The following is a 17,799-nucleotide window of genomic DNA, read 5'->3' as shown; positions in this document are numbered from 1 at the left end:
GACACTGCACTTGTCCAGGCAAGCCCAAAGCAAAAATAATGCGCCTCCCTGCATAGCCTATTTCCCCTGCAACATGGTATACCCGAGATGTTCCAGATAGCAATCCAAACTAATGAATTTTACCTTCAAAGCACCCCTTTGATTCTGGCTGTAGACATGTTGACGGGCTGGATACTCTGCCACTTCGGGAACTCTGCTACCGGCGACGGGTGGTGGAGAATATCCAGTGTCGGGCAGAAAACAGGATTGCGGCCGGTTGCTGATCCCATTCCGATGCTCCGGGAATCACCCGCTGGCCTCGGGATTGAAGTTCATGCCCGCATCAGGGATTATGCAAATGCATCATTAAGACCCATTTGGCATTGAATGAATGGGTTGGGCACCATATTCTCCAGGCCATTATGATTCTCCAGTCTAGGCTGCGATTGACAGCTTCCAAACACACACAGCTGCCTGCATAGTTCCATTCATCTCCCTTCAGGGGCTCTGGGAGTTGTCTTTTTAATGAGGGTGTGTTAGTGGAGAGGGAGCAGTGGAGGTGAGGGGAAGGTCACCCCATACTGGGCGGGAGGGAGTCGGGGGGGGGGGGGGGGGGGGGGGGGGGGGTGACCCGGCTTGGGTCACTGTCTGTGCGGAGTCTGCACGTTCTCCCCGTGTCTGCGTGGGTTTCCTCCGGGTGCTCTGGTTTCCTCCCACAGTCCCGAAGGACGCGCTTGTCAGGTGAATTGGACATTCTGAATTCTCCCTCAGTGTACCCGACCAGGCACTGGAGTGTGGCAACGAGGGGGTTTTCACAGTAACTTCATTGCAGTGTTAATGTATGTCTACTTGTGACACTAATAAAGATTATTATTATTAGTCCCTGGCTCTGAGACTGCATCTCCACTGTAGTTACATCATGGTTGTGTTATAATTGAGGCTGGGGGGAGTCCTCGGTTTGGGCTCCAATTTGTGGGAATCACAGGTTTGTTCCAGGGGGGCTAGATGCGGGTATCGGGGGTGGTGGCAGGCGGGGTTTCAGAGACCTGTTCGAGGGGGGGCAGCTTTTTGAGCTGGGAGGGGTTGGTAGAGGAGTATGTGTTGCCCAGCACTAATGGGTTCCGGTGTTTACAGTTTCGGGATTATGTGAGGAAACAGATGCCACCATTTCCTGACCTGCCACTCCCGGCGATGCAGGACAAAGTGGTTTTGAAACAGGGGTTGGTGAGGGAAGGGTGTCAGAGATTAACAAAGAATTAATGACTGGGAGGGCACCCCGATAGGAGAAGTTAAGCGGAAGTGGGAGGAAGAGCTGGGGAGGGTGCTGGAGGCTGGGCTGTGGGAGGAGGCTGTGAGAAGGTTGAATGGATCCTCTTTGTGTGCTAGACTTAGGCTCATTCAATTTTAAGTAATTCACATGGCACATATGATGGTGGCCAGAATGAGCAGGATTTTTGAGGGGGTGGAGGATAGGTGTGGGCAGTGCACGAGGGGACCCGCAAACCGTGTCTACATGTTTTTGGCCTGTCCAAAGCTGGAGGGTTTTGGCAGGGGTTTGCTGACATAATGTCTGAGGTGTTGAGGGTGAAATGGCCCCGAGTCCAAAAGTGGCAATTTTTGTAGTGTCGGAAGACCCAGGAGTCCAGGGGGTGAGAAAGGCCGACGTTTTGGCCTTTGTCTCTTGGGTAGCCCGGAGACGGGGGCGTTGGGATGGAGGGACTCGGGGCTGCCTAACTCGGGGGTGCAGGTGAGCGACCTCCTGGAGTTCCTCAGGTTGGGAAAAATCAAGTTCGCCCTTGAGAGGGTCTGTGGAGGGGTTTTCCCGGAGATGGAAACCGTTTATCGACTTCTTCAAGGATAATTAAGTTGGCAGGGGAGGGGGGAGGAAGGGGATGGGGACTTTGGAGTTAAAAAAGAAGGCAGAGATGGTGGAGGGTAACAGCTGGGAGGGTGGGGCGTGGGGGGTTATTTACTTGTTATGAGATTTCCTGTTTGATCCTGTGTGCATGGGTTTCCTCCGGGTGCTCCTGTTTCCTCCCACAGTCCAAAGATGTGCAGGTTCTGTGGATTGGCCATGATAAATTGCCCTTAGTGTCCGAAAAATGTTAAGTGGGGGTTACGGCTATGGGGTAGATACGTGAGATTCAGTAGGGTGCTCTTTGGCAGGGCCGTGCAGACTCGATGGGCCGAATGGCCTCCTTCTGCATTGTAAATTCTATGATTCTATCTCTTTTTGGTTTTGGTTGTGTTTGATGCATTTATATATATATATGCCTTAATGAAACATTTTTAAAAAATGGTTGTATTGTGATTCACCGATTTACCATTAGGAGTCTCTCTAGTATATAAGTCAATGTTAGAGTCAGGTGACCTCAGACTGGCTGGAGGGAGCTGGAGGGAGAGGTTGCTTGTGCATGATTATACTGTTATTCATCTCTTGTTTTGTATGTAGTTTATCCACAGTTATTATTAATAAATTGTTTATAACTTTAGCTACAAATGTTCTTGTGATATAAATCAGGCATCCGACACGAACATTACGTGGTACCAGGGCTGGATGGCATTAAACACTGAGAAAACCTGCCACGGGGTCCACAGTGGTTTGAAGATTTTGCAGACTGCCAGAATTAACAACATGGAGTTGTTAAAACCACCAATAAGTCTCAGATTTCATGGTGATGTGGACAGCAACTGGTGTGTGTTTAAACAATAATTTAATCTGTTTCTTACTGCAGTAAATTTAGGAGATCAATCAGATTCCAGTAATGTAGCGATGCTCCTCACAGCGGCAGGGCCTGAAGAAATTGCTGTGTTTAATACGTTTAAATTTGTAAACGATGAAGATATAAAAATTTTAACAAAGTAATTTGAAGATTTGATGCACATTGCGCGCCAGAAACAATGACATTTATGAACGCTATTTGTTTAGATCATGTTTACAGAAGACAGGAGAGTACATAGATCATTTCATCACTGATTAAAAGTTAAAAGCTAAAACCTGTCATTTTCCTGAGGTGGAATCTTCCATGATTCGGGACGAAAATGTGTTCGGTGTGAATGAAAATAAACTGAGGGAACGATTGCTGAGGGAATCGGAGTTGTCTTTGGAACAAACAGTTCAGATTTGTCAGGCTCACGAGGTAGCAGCACAGCATTCTAAAATGTTTCTCAGTAATGGCGGAGACTTCTTGGAGGAAAACACTCTGGTTGCCGCCCTTTTTCCAAAAAGGCGGGAAACTTCTGAAAAAAGGTAGGAAATTTCCTGCAGCTCCTCACACAGCAACAAACTGGTTAAAGACAAGGACAAAAGTATTTCTGTGTAAAAGATGTGGTCAATGGCACAAATTAAGGCAGTGTCCAGCATTTGGCAAGTTTTGTTCCAGATGCAAAGGGAAAAAAAACTTTTCTCAGAATTGTTACTCTATGGACAGCACGGTGGCACAGTAAATAGCACTGCTACCTCACGGCACCGAGGTCCCAGGTTCGATCCCGGCTCTGGGTCACTGTCCGTGTGGAGTTTGCACATTCTCCCTGTGTTTGTGTGGGTTTCGCCCCCACAACCCAAAAGATGTGTAGGCTCGGTGGATTGGCCACGCTAAATTGCCCCTTAATTGGAAAAAATGAATTGGGTACTCTAAATTTATATTAAAAAAAAATTGTTACTCTAATCTCAACCCAAGATCAGTCAACACAGTGGAAGGCACAGTCTCCAGTGATGAAACATCATTGTTTGTTGGAGTAATAACAGAGAAGAATAATTTTTCAGAGACATCAAAAAATTCCTCAGCACTTAACAAAATGCAAACTGATGCTCCATTTAAAATAAATGTGGTTGATGTGACTAACGGCCGCTACCACTCGAAGTGAACGGTTTACAGGCTGGTTTAGCACAGTGGGCTGAACAGCTGGCTTGTAATGTAGAACCAAGGCCCGCAGCGCGGGTTCAATTCCCATACCGGCCTCCCCGAACAGGCGCCGGAATGTGGCGACTAGGGGCTTTTCACAGTAACTTCATTGAAGCCTACTTGTGACAATAAGTGATTATTATTAATGGTCCAATTGAAGTTAGACACTGGTGCCAAAGCCAATTTAATCAGCATGACTGATTTTAAAAATCTAAAATTTCAGCCAATTAGAAGAAAGCGCAAAATATCTCTGAGAGATTATAATGTTTCAAGCATTAAATGTTATGGTGCTTGTGACTTGAGTGTGGTGGTGAAGAACAAAGTTTTTTCCGTCCCATTCTGTATTGTATCCGAGGGCTTGGATTCATTATTAGACATTCAGCCCTGTGAAGAATTAGATCTAGTGCAGTTGGTATACAGCATCCACAAAGGAATGGATCAACGTTCCCACAACCCTGAGAACATTATCAGCAAATTCAGCATTGTGTTCACTCCCATTCGCCAACCAGATTCAATTTAAAGAAGATGTATTATCTAAGACACCAAAACAAATTATTAGTGGTAAAATTGCTGAAGATGTAGATCTGCATGTCAATCTCATTTCTACCCTACCACCTGTATCAGATACAAATCCACAAGTTACCAAGCAGATAGAAGAACCTACCAATGGGGTAAATTCTATTGTATGTGTGAAAGAAAAAAATGGTGATGCTCGTATCGGCATGGATCCCAAAGATCTTAACAAACAAAGCGTACTTATTGTAAAACAATCATTACACAAAGCAATAGACAGTCAATCTGATCCATATCTCGCAAAATCATGTTACAAAGCGTTACCATTGTCACATGGTAGATCGCCAGCAGAGTTACTCATGAATAGAAGGTTGCGTACCTCACTTCTGTACTTGGATAAGGAGGAGAATGCAGTGGTATTGCAGGAAATGCGAAACATTAAAGCAAAATAAAAGCAGTTCTATGATAGAACTTTATCACCTCGAAGTAGTGATGACATTGTGAGAATAGAAGATTCAGGCAATTCGTCAAGAAAAACCATTGTACCTGAAGAAGTAGCACCTCGATCCTACAATGTAAAGACAGAAGAAGGGTTGGTTTTAAGGAGAAATCGTCGCACATGGTTTGGTTTACAGAAGAAATAATTGCGTGCTCTTGAACATCAGAGAAGACTTTCACAACAATGTGATGGTTGATGAATCTACATCAGAATCAACATCAGCTGCAGTGTCAGATAGTTCAGCAGTTCCTGAGCATGAGAATGTCATGGAGAACATTGAATCTATAAATTCTGAGCAGCAAGGACAAAGTTTGCGAAGATCAACCAGAGTCAGAAGAAAACCGGATCGACTCAATATATAGATTTGAACTGTTTGTACATACTATGCTTGCTGCTCTTGTGTGTATATATTTGTTAAACCAGTTTTAAAAATTTTAAAGAAAAAAATAAATCTGTTAGACTCATAGGCTAATGATATCACATGTAAATATACTGATGATAATATATTAATTTATTCCTTCAAAGGAAAGGGGAGGATTGCGTTGTAATCCACCGATTGATTACGAGGCATCTCACTAGCACATAAGTGAATGTTAGAGTCAGGTGACCTCAGGCTGGCTGGAGGGAGCTGGAGAGAGAGGTTGCGTGTGAATGTTCATACTGTTATTCATCTGTTGTTTTGTATATGGTTTACCCACAGTTAATATTGCAAAAATCATTTATAGCTTTAGCTCCAAGTGTTCTTGGAATATAAATCAGGTCATCCAACAAGAACATTACATCCACTATAGATGGGACCGCCCTTTCCAGAAGCCCGAAACCCCGTCTGGATGGCAACTAGTCCCTGGGGTTGGGCCACCCTCCAACCGTCCGTCATACTTGGGGATTTCCTACCTCCACCTGCTGCACGTGTGTGGTATGCACCAGATAGTGTCCCAGGAGATTCTTCACTAAATTGCCCAACCGAGGTGAGTGCCTCTGGGATGGTGGATAATGTTGGAGACAGCTGTGACGGGAAGTCAGTGTTGTCTCCGGACTGATGCTGCAGGGTTACTTGGCCTGTGAGTTGAGGGCTCCCATCGCTGTCCGTATCACCCGTCTCCTAGGGTTGTGGTTGAGGCCAGGGGGCACTAGGCAGCCTGCCTCATCACCAGAATATCCTGCAAGACACAAGACACGATACGTGATTGGATAATGGGTTGGGGTGGTGGAGGGGGATGCAGGGCTGCTGGTGGTGGAGATGGCAGTGCGGGGGGGGCAATGTGGGAGTGGTAGAGGAGATGGTGATACATGTGCCATGGGGAACGGCAACTCAGCAGGGTCTCATTTGCTTGTCCGATGTTGACATCCGCCTCGGTTCCTGCCCTCTCCCCGACCCTAATGATCAGGTCCAGTGGCCACTGCACTGCTGCAACGAGGGCCCCAGGTACAGCGGCCCTTTCCCTCTGCACTGCTGCAACGAGGGCCCCAGGTACAGCGGCCCTTTCCCTCTGCACTGCTGCACTGAGGGGCCCAGATACAGTGGCCCTTTCCCTCTGCACTGCTGCACTGAGGGGCCCAGATACAGTGGCCCTTTCCCTCTGCACTGCTGCACTGAGGGGCCCAGATACAGTGGCCCTTTCCCTCTGCACTGCTGCACTGAGGGGCCCAGATACAGTGGCCCTTTCCCTCTGCACTGCTGCAGTGAGGGGCCCAGATACAGCGGCCCTTTCCCTCTGCATTGCTGCAGTGAGGGCCCCAGGTACAGCGGCCCTTTCCCTCTGCACTGCTGCAGTGAGGGGCCCAGGTACAGCGGCCCTTTCCCTCTGCACTGCTGCAGTGAGGGGCCCAGATACAGCGGCCCTTTCCCTCTGCACTGCTGCAGTGAGGGGCCCAGATACAGCGGCCCTTTCCCTCTGCACTGCTGCAGTGAGGGGCCCAGGTACAGCGGCCCTTTCCCTCTGCACTGCTGCAGTGAGGGGCCCAGATACAGCGGCCCTTTCCCTCTGCACTGCTGCAGTGAGGGCCCCAGATACAGCGGCCCTTTCCCTCTGCACTGCTGCACTGAGGGCCCCAGGTACAGCGGCCCTTTCCCTCTGCACTGCTGCAGTGAGGGCCCCAGGTACAGTGGCCCTTTCCCTCTGCACTGCTGCACTGAGGGGCCCAGATACAGTGGCCCTTTCCCTCTGCACTGCTGCAGTGAGGGGCCCAGATACAGCGGCCCTTTCCCTCTGCACTGCTGCAGTGAGGGGCCCAGATACAGCGGCCCTTTCCCTCTGCACTGCTGCAGTGAGGGGCCCAGGTACAGCGGCCCTTTCTCTCTGCACTGCTGCAGTGAGGGGCCCAGGTACAGCGGCCCTTTCCCTCTGCACTGCTGCAGTGAGGGGCCCAGGTACAGCGGCCCTTTCCCTCTGCACTGCTGCAGTGAGGGGCCCAGGTACAGCGGCCCTTTCTCTCTGCACTGCTGCTGTGAGGGGACCAGGTACAGCGGCCCTTTCCCTCTGCACTGCTGCAGTGAGGGGCCCAGGTACAGCGGCCCTTTCCCTCTGCACTGCTGCAGTGAGGGGCCGCAGGTACAGCGGCCCTTTCCCTCTGCACTGCTGCAGTGAGGGGCCCAGATACAGCGGCCCTTTCCCTCTGCACTGCTGCAGTGAGGGGCCCAGGTACAGCGGCCCTTTCCCTCTGCACTGCTGCAGTGAGGGGCCCAGATACAGCGGCCCTTTCCCTCTGCACTGCTGCAGTGAGGGGCCCAGGTACAGCGGCCCTTTCCCTCTGCACTGCTGCAGTGAGGGGCCGCAGCTACAGCGGCCCTCTCCCTCTGCACTGCTGCAGTGAGGGGCCCAGATACAGCGGCCCTTTCCCTCTGCACTGCTGCAGTGAGGGGCCCAGGTACAGCGGCCCTTTCCCTCTGCACTGCTGCAGTGAGGGGCCGCAGGTACAGCGGCCCTTTCCCTCTGCACTGCTGCACTGAGGGGCCCAGGTACAGCGGCCCTTTCCCTCTGCACTGCTGCAGTGAGGGGCCCAGATACAGCGGCCCTTTCTCTCTGCACTGCTGCAGTGAGGGGCCCAGGTACAGCGGCCCTTTCCCTCTGCACTGCTGCAGTGAGGGGCCCAGGTACAGCGGCCCTTTCCCTCTGCACTGCTGCAGTGAGGGGCCCAGGTACAGCGGCCCTTTCCCTTTGCACTGCTGCAGTGAGGGGCCCAGATACAGCGGCCCTTTCCCTCTGCACTGCTGCACTGAGGGGCCCAGGTACAGCGGCCCTTTCCCTCTGCACTGCTGCAGTGAGGGGCCCAGGTACAGCGGCCCTTTCCCTCTGCACTGCTGCACTGAGGGGCCCCAGGTACAGCGGCCCTTTCCCTCTGCACTGCTGCAGTGAGGGGCCCAGATACAGCGGCCCTTTCCCTCTGCACTGCTGCAGTGAGGGGCCCAGGTACAGCGGCCCTTTCCCTCTGCACTGCTGCAGTGAGGGGCCCAGGTACAGCGGCCCTTTCCCTCTGCACTGCTGCAGTGAGGGGCCGCAGGTACAGCGGCCCTTTCCCTCTGCACTGCTGCAGTGAGGGGCCCAGGTACAGCGGCCCTTTCCCTCTGCACTGCTGCAGTGAGGGGCCCAGGTACAGCGGCCCTTTCCCTCTGCACTGCTGCACTGAGGGCCCCAGATACAGCGGTCCTTTCCCTCTGCACTGCTGCAGTGAGGGCCCCAGGTACAGCGGCCCTTTCCCTCTGCACTGCTGCACTGAGGGGCCCCAGATACAGCGGCCCTTTCCCTCTGCACTGCTGCTGTGAGGGGCCCAGATACAGCGGCCCTTTCCCTCTGCACTGCTGCAGTGAGGGGCCCAGATACAGCGGCCCTTTCCCTCTGCACTGCTGCAGTGAGGGGCCCAGGTACAGCGGCCCTTTCCCTCTGCACTGCTGCAGTGAGGGGCCCAGGTACAGCGGCCCTTTCCACTGCACTGCTGCAGTGAGGGGCCCAGATTCAGCGGCCCTTTCCCTCTGCACTGCTGCAGTGAGGGGCCCAGGTACAGCGGCCCTTTCCCTCTGCACTGCTGCAGTGAGGGGCCCAGGTACAGCGGCCCTTTCCCTCTGCACTGCTGCAGTGAGGGGCCCAGATACAGCGGCCCTTTCCCTCTGCACTGCTGCACTGAGGGGCCCCAGATACAGCGGCCCTTTCCCTCTGCACTGCTGCAGTGAGGGCCCCAGGTACAGCGGCCCTTTCCCTCTGCACTGCTGCAGTGAGGGGCCCAGGTACAGCGGCCCTTTCCCTCTACACTGCTGCAGTGAGGGGCCCATATACAGCGGCCCTTTCTCTCTGCACTGCTGCAGTGAGGGGCCCAGGTACAGCGGCCCTTTCCCTCTGCACTGCTGCAGTGAGGGCCCCAGGTACAGCGGCCCTTTCCCTCTGCACTGCTGCAGTGAGGGGCCCCAGATACAGCGGCCCTTTCCCTCTGCACTGCTGCAGTGAGGGCCCCAGGTACAGCGGCCCTTTCCCTCTGCACTGCTGCACTGAGGGCCCCAGGTACAGCGGCCCTTTCCCTCTGCACTGCTGCAGTGAGGGGCCCAGATACAGCGGCCCTTTCCCTCTGCACTGCTGCAGTGAGGGGCCCAGATACAGCGGCCCTTTCCCTCTGCACTGCTGCAGTGAGGGGCCCAGATACAGCGGCCCTTTCCCTCTGCACTGCTGCAGTGAGGGGCCCAGATACAGCGGCCCTTTCCCTCTGCACTGCTGCACTGAGGGGCCCAGGTACAGCGGCCCTTTCCCTCTGCATTGCTGCACTAAGGGCCCCAGATACAGCGGCCCTTTCCCTCTGCACTGCTGCAGTGAGAGGCCCAGATACAGCGGCCCTTTCCCTCTGCACTGCTGCAGTGAGGGGCCCAGATACAGCGGCCCTTTCCCTCTGCACTGCTGCAGTGAGGGGCCCAGATACAGCGGCCCTTTCCCTCTGCACTGCTGCAGTGAGGGGCCCAGGTACAGCGGCCCTTTCCCTCTGCACTGCTGCAGTGAGGGGCCCAGGTACAGCGGCCCTTTCCCTCTGCACTGCTGCAGTGAGGGGCCCAGGTACAGCGGCCCTTTCCCTTTGCACTGCTGCAGTGAGGGGCCCAGATACAGCGGCCCTTTCCCTCTGCACTGCTGCAGTGAGGGGCCCAGGTACAGCGGCCCTTTCCCTCTGCACTGCTGCAGTGAGGGGCCCAGGTACAGCGGCCCTTTCCCTCTGCACTGCTGCAGTGAGGGGCCGCAGGTACAGCGGCCCTTTCCCTCTGCACTGCTGCAGTGAGGGGCCCAGGTACAGCGGCCCTTTCCCTCTGCACTGCTGCACTGAGGGGCCCAGATACAGCGGCCCTTTCCCTCTGCACTGCTGCACTGAGGGGCCCCAGATACAGCGGCCCTTTCCCTCTGCACTGCTGCTGTGAGGGGCCCAGATACAGCGGCCCTTTCCCTCTGCACTGCTGCACTGAGGGCCCCAGGTACAGCGGCCCTTTCCCTCTGCACTGCTGCAGTGAGGGGCCCAGGTACAGCGGCCCTTTCCACTGCACTGCTGCAGTGAGGGGCCCAGATACAGCGGCCCTTTCCCACTGCACTGCTGCAGTGAGGGGCCCAGATACAGCGGCCCTTTCCCTCTGCACTGCTGCAGTGAGGGGCCCAGATACAGCGGCCCTTTCCCTCTGCACTGCTGCAGTGAGGGCCCCAGATACAGCGGTCCTTTCCCTCTCCACAGCTGCAGTGAGGGGCCCAGATACAGCGGCCCTTTCCCTCTGCACTGCTGCAGTGAGGGGCCCAGGTACAGCGGCCCTTTCCCTCTGCACTGCTGCAGTGAGGGGCCCCAGATACAGCGGCCCTTTCCCTCTGCACTGCTGCAGTGAGGGCCCCAGGTACAGCGGCCCTTTCCCTCTGCACTGCTGCACTGAGGGCCCCAGGTACAGCGGCCCTTTCCCTCTGCACTGCTGCAGTGAGGGGCCCAGATACAGCGGCCCTTTCCCTCTGCACTGCTGCAGTGAGGGGCCCAGATACAGCGGCCCTTTCCCTCTGCACTGCTGCAGTGAGGGGCCCAGATACAGCGGCCCTTTCCCTCTGCACTGCTGCAGTGAGGGGCCCAGGTACAGCGGCCCTTTCCCTCTGCACTGCTGCAGTGAGGGGCCCAGATACAGCGGCCCTTTCCCTCTGCACTGCTGCACTGAGGGGCCCAGGTACAGCGGTCCTTTCCCTCTGCATTGCTGCACTAAGGGCCCCAGATACAGCGGCCCTTTCCCTCTGCACTGCTGCAGTGAGGGGCCCAGGTACAGCGGCCCTTTCCCTCTGCACTGCTGCAGTGAGGGCCCCAGGTACAGCGGCCCTTTCCCTCTGCACTGCTGCAGTGAGGGGCCCCAGATACAGCGGCCCTTTCCCTCTGCACTGCTGCAGTGAGGGCCCCAGGTACAGCGGCCCTTTCCCTCTGCACTGCTGCACTGAGGGCCCCAGGTACAGCGGCCCTTTCCCTCTGCACTGCTGCAGTGAGGGGCCCAGATACAGCGGCCCTTTCCCTCTGCACTGCTGCAGTGAGGGGCCCAGATACAGCGGCCCTTTCCCTCTGCACTGCTGCAGTGAGGGGCCCAGATACAGCGGCCCTTTCCCTCTGCACTGCTGCAGTGAGGGGCCCAGGTACAGCGGCCCTTTCCCTCTGCACTGCTGCAGTGAGGGGCCCAGATACAGCGGCCCTTTCCCTCTGCACTGCTGCAGTGAGGGGCCCAGATACAGCGGCCCTTTCCCTCTGCACTGCTGCACTGAGGGGCCCAGGTACAGCGGCCCTTTCCCTCTACACTGCTGCAGTGAGGGGCCCAGGTACAGCGGCCCTTTCTCTCTGCACTGCTGCAGTGAGGGGACCAGGTACAGCGGCCCTTTCCCTCTGCACTGCTGCACTGAGGGCCCCAGATACAGCGGCCCTTTCCCTCTGCATTGCTGCAGTGAGGGGCCCAGATACAGCGGCCCTTTCCCTCTGCACTGCTGCACTGAGGGCCCCAGGTACAGCAGCCCTTTCCCTCTGCACTGCTGCAGTGAGGGGCCCAGGTACAGCGGCCCTTTCCCTCTGCACTGCTGCAGTGAGGGGCCCAGATACAGCGGCCCTTTCCCTCTGCATTGCTGCAGTGAGGGGCCCAGATACAGCGGCCCTTTCCCTCTGCACTGCTGCAGTGAGGGCCCCAGGTACAGCGGCCCTTTCCCTCTGCACTGCTGCAGTGAGGGCCCCAGGTACAGCGGCCCTTTCCCTCTGCACTGCTGCAGTGAGGGGCCCAGATACAGCGGCCCTTTCCCTCTGCACTGCTGCACTGAGGGCCCCAGGTACAGCGGCCCTTTCCCTCTGCACTGCTGCAGTGAGGGGCCCAGATACAGCGGCCCTTTCCCTCTGCACTGCTGCAGTCAGGGGCCCAGGTACAGCGGCCCTTTCCCTCTGCACTGCTGCAGTGAGGGGCCCAGGTACAGCGGCCCTTTCCCTCTGCACTGCTGCAGTGAGGGGCCCAGATACAGCGGCCCTTTCCCTCTGCACTGCTGCAGTGAGGGACCCAGATACAGCGGCCCTTTCCCTCTGCACTGCTGCAGTGAGGGACCCAGATACAGCGGCCCTTTCCCTCTGCACTGCTGCAGTGAGGGACCCAGATACAGCGGCCCTTTCCCTCTGCACTGCTGCAGTGAGGGCCCCAGGTACAGCGGCCCTTTCCCTCTGCACTGCTGCAGTGAGGGACCCAGATACAGCGGTCCTTTCCCTCTCACGGCGGTTGTGGGTCGACTTCTGCTGGAAGGGGGGGTGGTGAACAGAGGCAGAAAATGGCCAGTGTTAGACGGTCAGACGTCTGCAGAACAGGGGGTGGGTAGCGGGTGGACTTTGCCAGCAGAGCACTGGCAATGGCGGCCATCTTGGGTGCTGGCGTTTGGTGCAGTGTGGGGGTTCAGTCGCCCTCCAGAGGGGGTTACGGGTGTGTGGATCAGGGGGTTAGTGCCAGGGGCACAGTGCTGCCTGCTCACCCTGCACCCTGTCCACTCTGAGGAGGTTGTGCAATTGGTTGGTCCTGGCAGTGTCACCCATGGTGCTCACTGCGTCTCCCAACTGTGTCCAGGCTCGGTGCCCGCCTCTCCTCCATGGCATCCAGCGGTGTCTCCAGTTCCACGTCGGTGAAACAGAGTGCCACTCTTCTAGCTGCCATTTTGTTGGCTGGGATGATATGTGTGGGGAGTGGAGTGCTTATATGCAGTTGCAGCTTGTCAGCCTACTGTGTGTCAATCCTGCCTCTGGCAAATCGTGCACCATTTTTCATTGGAATCAGTCGTGTTCCATGTGGTGCCAGTGCTAGCCCATTAACGTTTGATGAATTGCTCTGGGAACAGCGCCAAGGTTCCTGCTGTATAACACCACCGATTCAGTTCCGTCATCAACATTAGTCTCTGAAATGGAGATTCTGACCCAGATGCTGGCACAGAGGGAGTGAAATTGAATGTTGGTAGCGGCACAGAACAGCCACCATCACCTTGGATGTCTGATAATCAGTCTTGTTAAAGTCTATGCAGCTGAATATTTGATTAATGTATAACAAGCAGCTTTTTTCAAATTCATTTACGGGATGTGAGCATTGCCCATCCCTAGTTTCCCTTCAGAAGATGGTGGTGAGCTGCCTTCTTGAACCGCTGCAGTCCCTGAAGTGTAGGTACACCCACATTGCTGTTTGGGGGACAGTTCCAGGATTTTGCCCCAGCGACAGTGAAGGAACACCCATAGTCAGGATGGTGAGTGACTTGGAGGGGAACATCCAGGTGGTGGTGGGGGACATGGGGCAGTTACTGGATGAGCTGGATTTCCCCATGTGGAGGAAGCAAAGAGGCAGGCGTTGGAGGAGCCCCTGGGGCTGAGGGAGGTGCTGGATAGTATCAGGGCTATGAAGTCGGGGAAGGCCCCTGGGCCGGATGGCTACCTGGCAGAATTTTATCAAGAATTTGCGACGGACCTGGCACCACATTTGTTGGGGGCATTTGAAGCACCGGAGAAGGTGGAGATGCCAGAGACGACGATGCAGACAGTAATCACACTAATCTCAAAAAGGGGTAGGACCTGGTGGAATGTCGGTCGTATAGGCCCATATCACTGTTGAAGACGGATGTGAAAGTATTGGCTAAGTTGTTGGCGGGGAGGTTGGAGGACTGTGTACTGGGGGTGGTTGAAATCAAACAGGCTTCGTGAAGGGCAGGCAGCTCGCGAGTAATAGAAGACAGCTGTTGAATGTGGTGATGAATCCGTCGAGACCTCTGGTACCAGAGGTGGTGGTGTCCATGGACGCGGAGAAAGCATTTGATCGGGTAGAGTGGCGGTACTTGTTCGAGGTTTTGGGAAGGTTTGGGTTTGGGCTGAGATTTATGGCATGGGTGTGGTTGGTGTATGTGGCACCAAGGGCGAGGGTGAGGACGAATGATATGAGCTCACAAAACATTGACTTACACAGGAGTACGAGGCAGGGGTGCCCACTATCGCCGCTGCTGTTCGCGCTGGCCATAGAGCCGTTGGCGATGGCTCTCAGGGGGTCGGTGGAGTGGCGGAGGATTATGAGGGGACAGAGGGAGGATCGGGTGTCGCTCTATGCCGATGACCTCTTGCTGTATGTTTTGGATCCGTTGGAGAGTATGGGAAGGATAATGGGCCTGTTGGGGAGGTTTGTCGAGTTCTCGGGATACAAACTGAATGTAGAGAAAAGCGAGGTATTCCCAGTGAATGAGCTGGCACAGCGGGCTAATTTAGGGGGAATGCCATATATGGTAGCGAGGGATAGGTTTCGGTATTTGGGGCTTCAGGTAGCGAGGGAATGGACGGGGCTCCATAAGTAGAACTTAACGAAACTGGTGGAGGAGGCCAGGGAGGATCGTAAGAGGAACTTAACGTTGGCGGGGAGGGTCCAAGTGGTGAAAATTAATATTCTGCCGAGGTTCTTGTTGATCTTTCAGGCTCTCCCAATCTTGATACCAAAGGCCCCTTTTCGGAAAGTGGACACGATCATTTTGAACTTTGTATGGGCAGGAAAGGTGCCGAGGGTGGGGAGGACCCTGCTATAGAGGCAGGGGGGTTGGTGTTGCCGAACCTGCGTCATTATTATTGGGCAGCGAATGTCGACAAGGTGCAGCGGTGGTGGCAAGGTGAAGGGGTAGAGTGGGATACGATGGAGGGGGAATCTTGTAAGGGATCTAGTTTGAGGCCTATGGTCACACAGCATTGCCAATGGCTTTGAGTACGTATTCAGAGAGTCCGGTGGTGCAGTCCAAGGTGAAGAGGCATTTTAGGGTGGAAGGAATGTCGGTGCTAATGCTGCTGTGCGTGAATCATGGGTTTGAGCCTGGGGGATGGATAGTGTATTAAGGAGGTGGAAGGATGTGAGGCTGGTCAAGGTGAGGGATCTGTATTTGGAGGATGGGTTCACTAGCCTGAAGGAGCTATGGGAGAAGGTAGAACTACCGAGGGGTAGTGAGTTCAGGTATCTGCAGGTTAGGGACTTTCCACAAAAGGTCTGGAGGTGGTTCCCTAGGTTACCGGGATACACCCTGCTGGAGCGACTGCTGCTTCCGGATGTGGAAGGAGAGGGAAGAATTGGGGATATATACAAGTGGCTGGGGGAGCAGGGAGGCGAGCGCGTGGTGAAGATCAAGGAGAAATGGGAAGTGGAGTTGGGAGGGGAGATCAATTGGCGAGTATGGAGTAAAGCGTAGGGTAAATGGGACCTTTTCTTGTGCAAGGATGAGCCTGATACAGTTTAAGGTGGTGCACAGGGTGCATATGACTCAGGCGAGAATGAGTGGGTTCTTTCAGGGGGTAGCAGATGAGTGTGACAGGAGACTGAATCACGCGCACATGTTTTGGGGTTGCAAAAATTGGCAAGATTCTGGGCGGGAATGTTCGTGGTCTTAGCCAGGATAGTGGAGGAGGGACTGGCCCCGGACCCTTTGGTGGCGATATTTGGGGTTTCAGAGAAGCCGGAGCTCGCGGAGATGAGGAAGGCCGAAGTCATGGCCTTCGCCTCTCTGATTGCACAGCGGCGAATTTTGCTGGAGTGACGGTCGGCATCGCCAACGGGGGTAGCGGCGTGGTTGGGTGACCTGTACGACTTCCTGCGGCTGGAGAAGACAAAGTATGAGTTAAGGGGCTCTGCAGGGGGGTTTGAGAAAAAGTGGGGGATGTTTGTGACCGTGTTTGAGGAGCTGTTCGTTGCGGGGTCGGTGGGGTGGTGGAAAAGGGGAAAGGTTTTAGATTGTATAGTTGATTGTTGGGAAGTGTTTATTTGCTGTAACCTGTTTTGATACATGTTTGTAACAAAATACATTTTTAAACAATGACTAGTCCAGTTCAGATTCTGATCAATGATAATCCCCAGGATGTTGACTGTGGATCCCAGCGATGATAATGCCGTTGAATGTCAAAGGGCGATGGTTGGATCCTCTCTTGTAAGAGATGGTCATTGCCTGGCATTTGTGTGGCATGAATGTAACTTTTTTTTCGCAAATTATTTTCAGTTCGTGCTTTCAGGCCCTGTTCTTACCTTCCTCCACGACCGGCATATTCAGCCCATTGAGGAACTGCTTAATCTCTGAGTTCCCCTCTGGGGGTTCATACGAGTACAGCCCTCGGTTGAAGGTTGCAAAGGCTTTGTTGATCTTTTCTGTCGCAGCAACTAGCCTACCGCTTCTGTCTTTAACCTGTGCTAATTCCCTCGTGGCTGCCTGCTTTCTCAGCTGGTGAGCCAGCAGGCGGCTGGCTTCGTCTCCATGTTCATAAAAGGTCCCCTGTGCCTGGCGAAGCTGGCTGACTGCTTTCCTGGTGGAGAGCAGGTCGAAGTCCATTTGCAACTTTTTCCTCTCTGCCAACAGTTTCACGGTTGGGGCCGTGGAGTCTCGCCGGTCTACCTCCAACATGGAGTCGACTAGCTGTTGCCTGGCTGCCCTCTCCTTCCTTACTTTTGCACCTTTAATGCGATTATTTTTCACCTTAATGATCGCCTTGCAGAATGTGGAGGGTGAGACGCCCCCCCCCCCCCCCCCCCCCCCACCCCAATTCTGGTTGTTGGTTACATATCCATCTATGGCGTTTGATACCCGATTGCAAAATGCCTTGTCGGCGAGGAGGGCTGTCCAGCCTCCGTGGGGGGCGTTGAGTCCGGCCCGTTTCCAACTTCACATCCACATAGTGTCGAGCATGGACAGAGATTATGATTGATGAATATTCCGCTCCCACTATCCCTGTGAAGCACCGATTTCCCCACCACAAAGAAGTCGATCCTCAAGTAGACCCTGTGGACCTTCTCCCCGGATGCATGGAGGAGTGAACTCCATGGGTTCACTGCTTCCATCTGCTCCTTGAAGGTGCTGAACCCCTTTGCCATATTCGTTAGTTTTCCAGATTTGGGGCTGGATCTGTTCGTCTGTGGGTCTTGTATGCAGTTAAAGTTCCCCCGCGTGATGAGCCAGTGTGTATCTATGTCAGGGCTTTCTGCCATAGTTTTATGAATTGCGCCTCGTCCCAGTTAGGAGTGTACACGTTCACGGGGCACAAATGTAACTTGCCACTTGTCAGCCCAAGCCTGGATATTGTCCAGGTCTTACTGCATTTGGACATGGACTGCTTTATTATCTGAGGAGTCGCGAGTGGTGCTGAACATTGTGCAGTCATCGCAAACTTCCCCACTTCTGACCTTATGATGGAAGTGAGATCATTGATGAAGCATCTGAAGATAGTTGGGCCTAGGCCACTACCCTGAAGAACCCCTGCAGTGTTGCTCTGAGGCTGAGATGTTTGACCTCCAACTACCACAACCATCTTCCTTTGCGAATGATATGACACCAGCCAGCGAAGATTTATCGCCAATTCCCATTGACTCCAGTTTTGCTCGGGCTCCTTGATGCCATACTCGGTCAAATGCTGCCTTGATTTGAA

The sequence above is a fragment of the Scyliorhinus canicula genome, chromosome 3 (assembly GCF_902713615.1).
Source record: "Scyliorhinus canicula chromosome 3, sScyCan1.1, whole genome shotgun sequence".
Lineage (NCBI taxonomy): Eukaryota > Metazoa > Chordata > Chondrichthyes > Carcharhiniformes > Scyliorhinidae > Scyliorhinus > Scyliorhinus canicula.
This window is presented reverse-complemented; position numbering follows the sequence as displayed.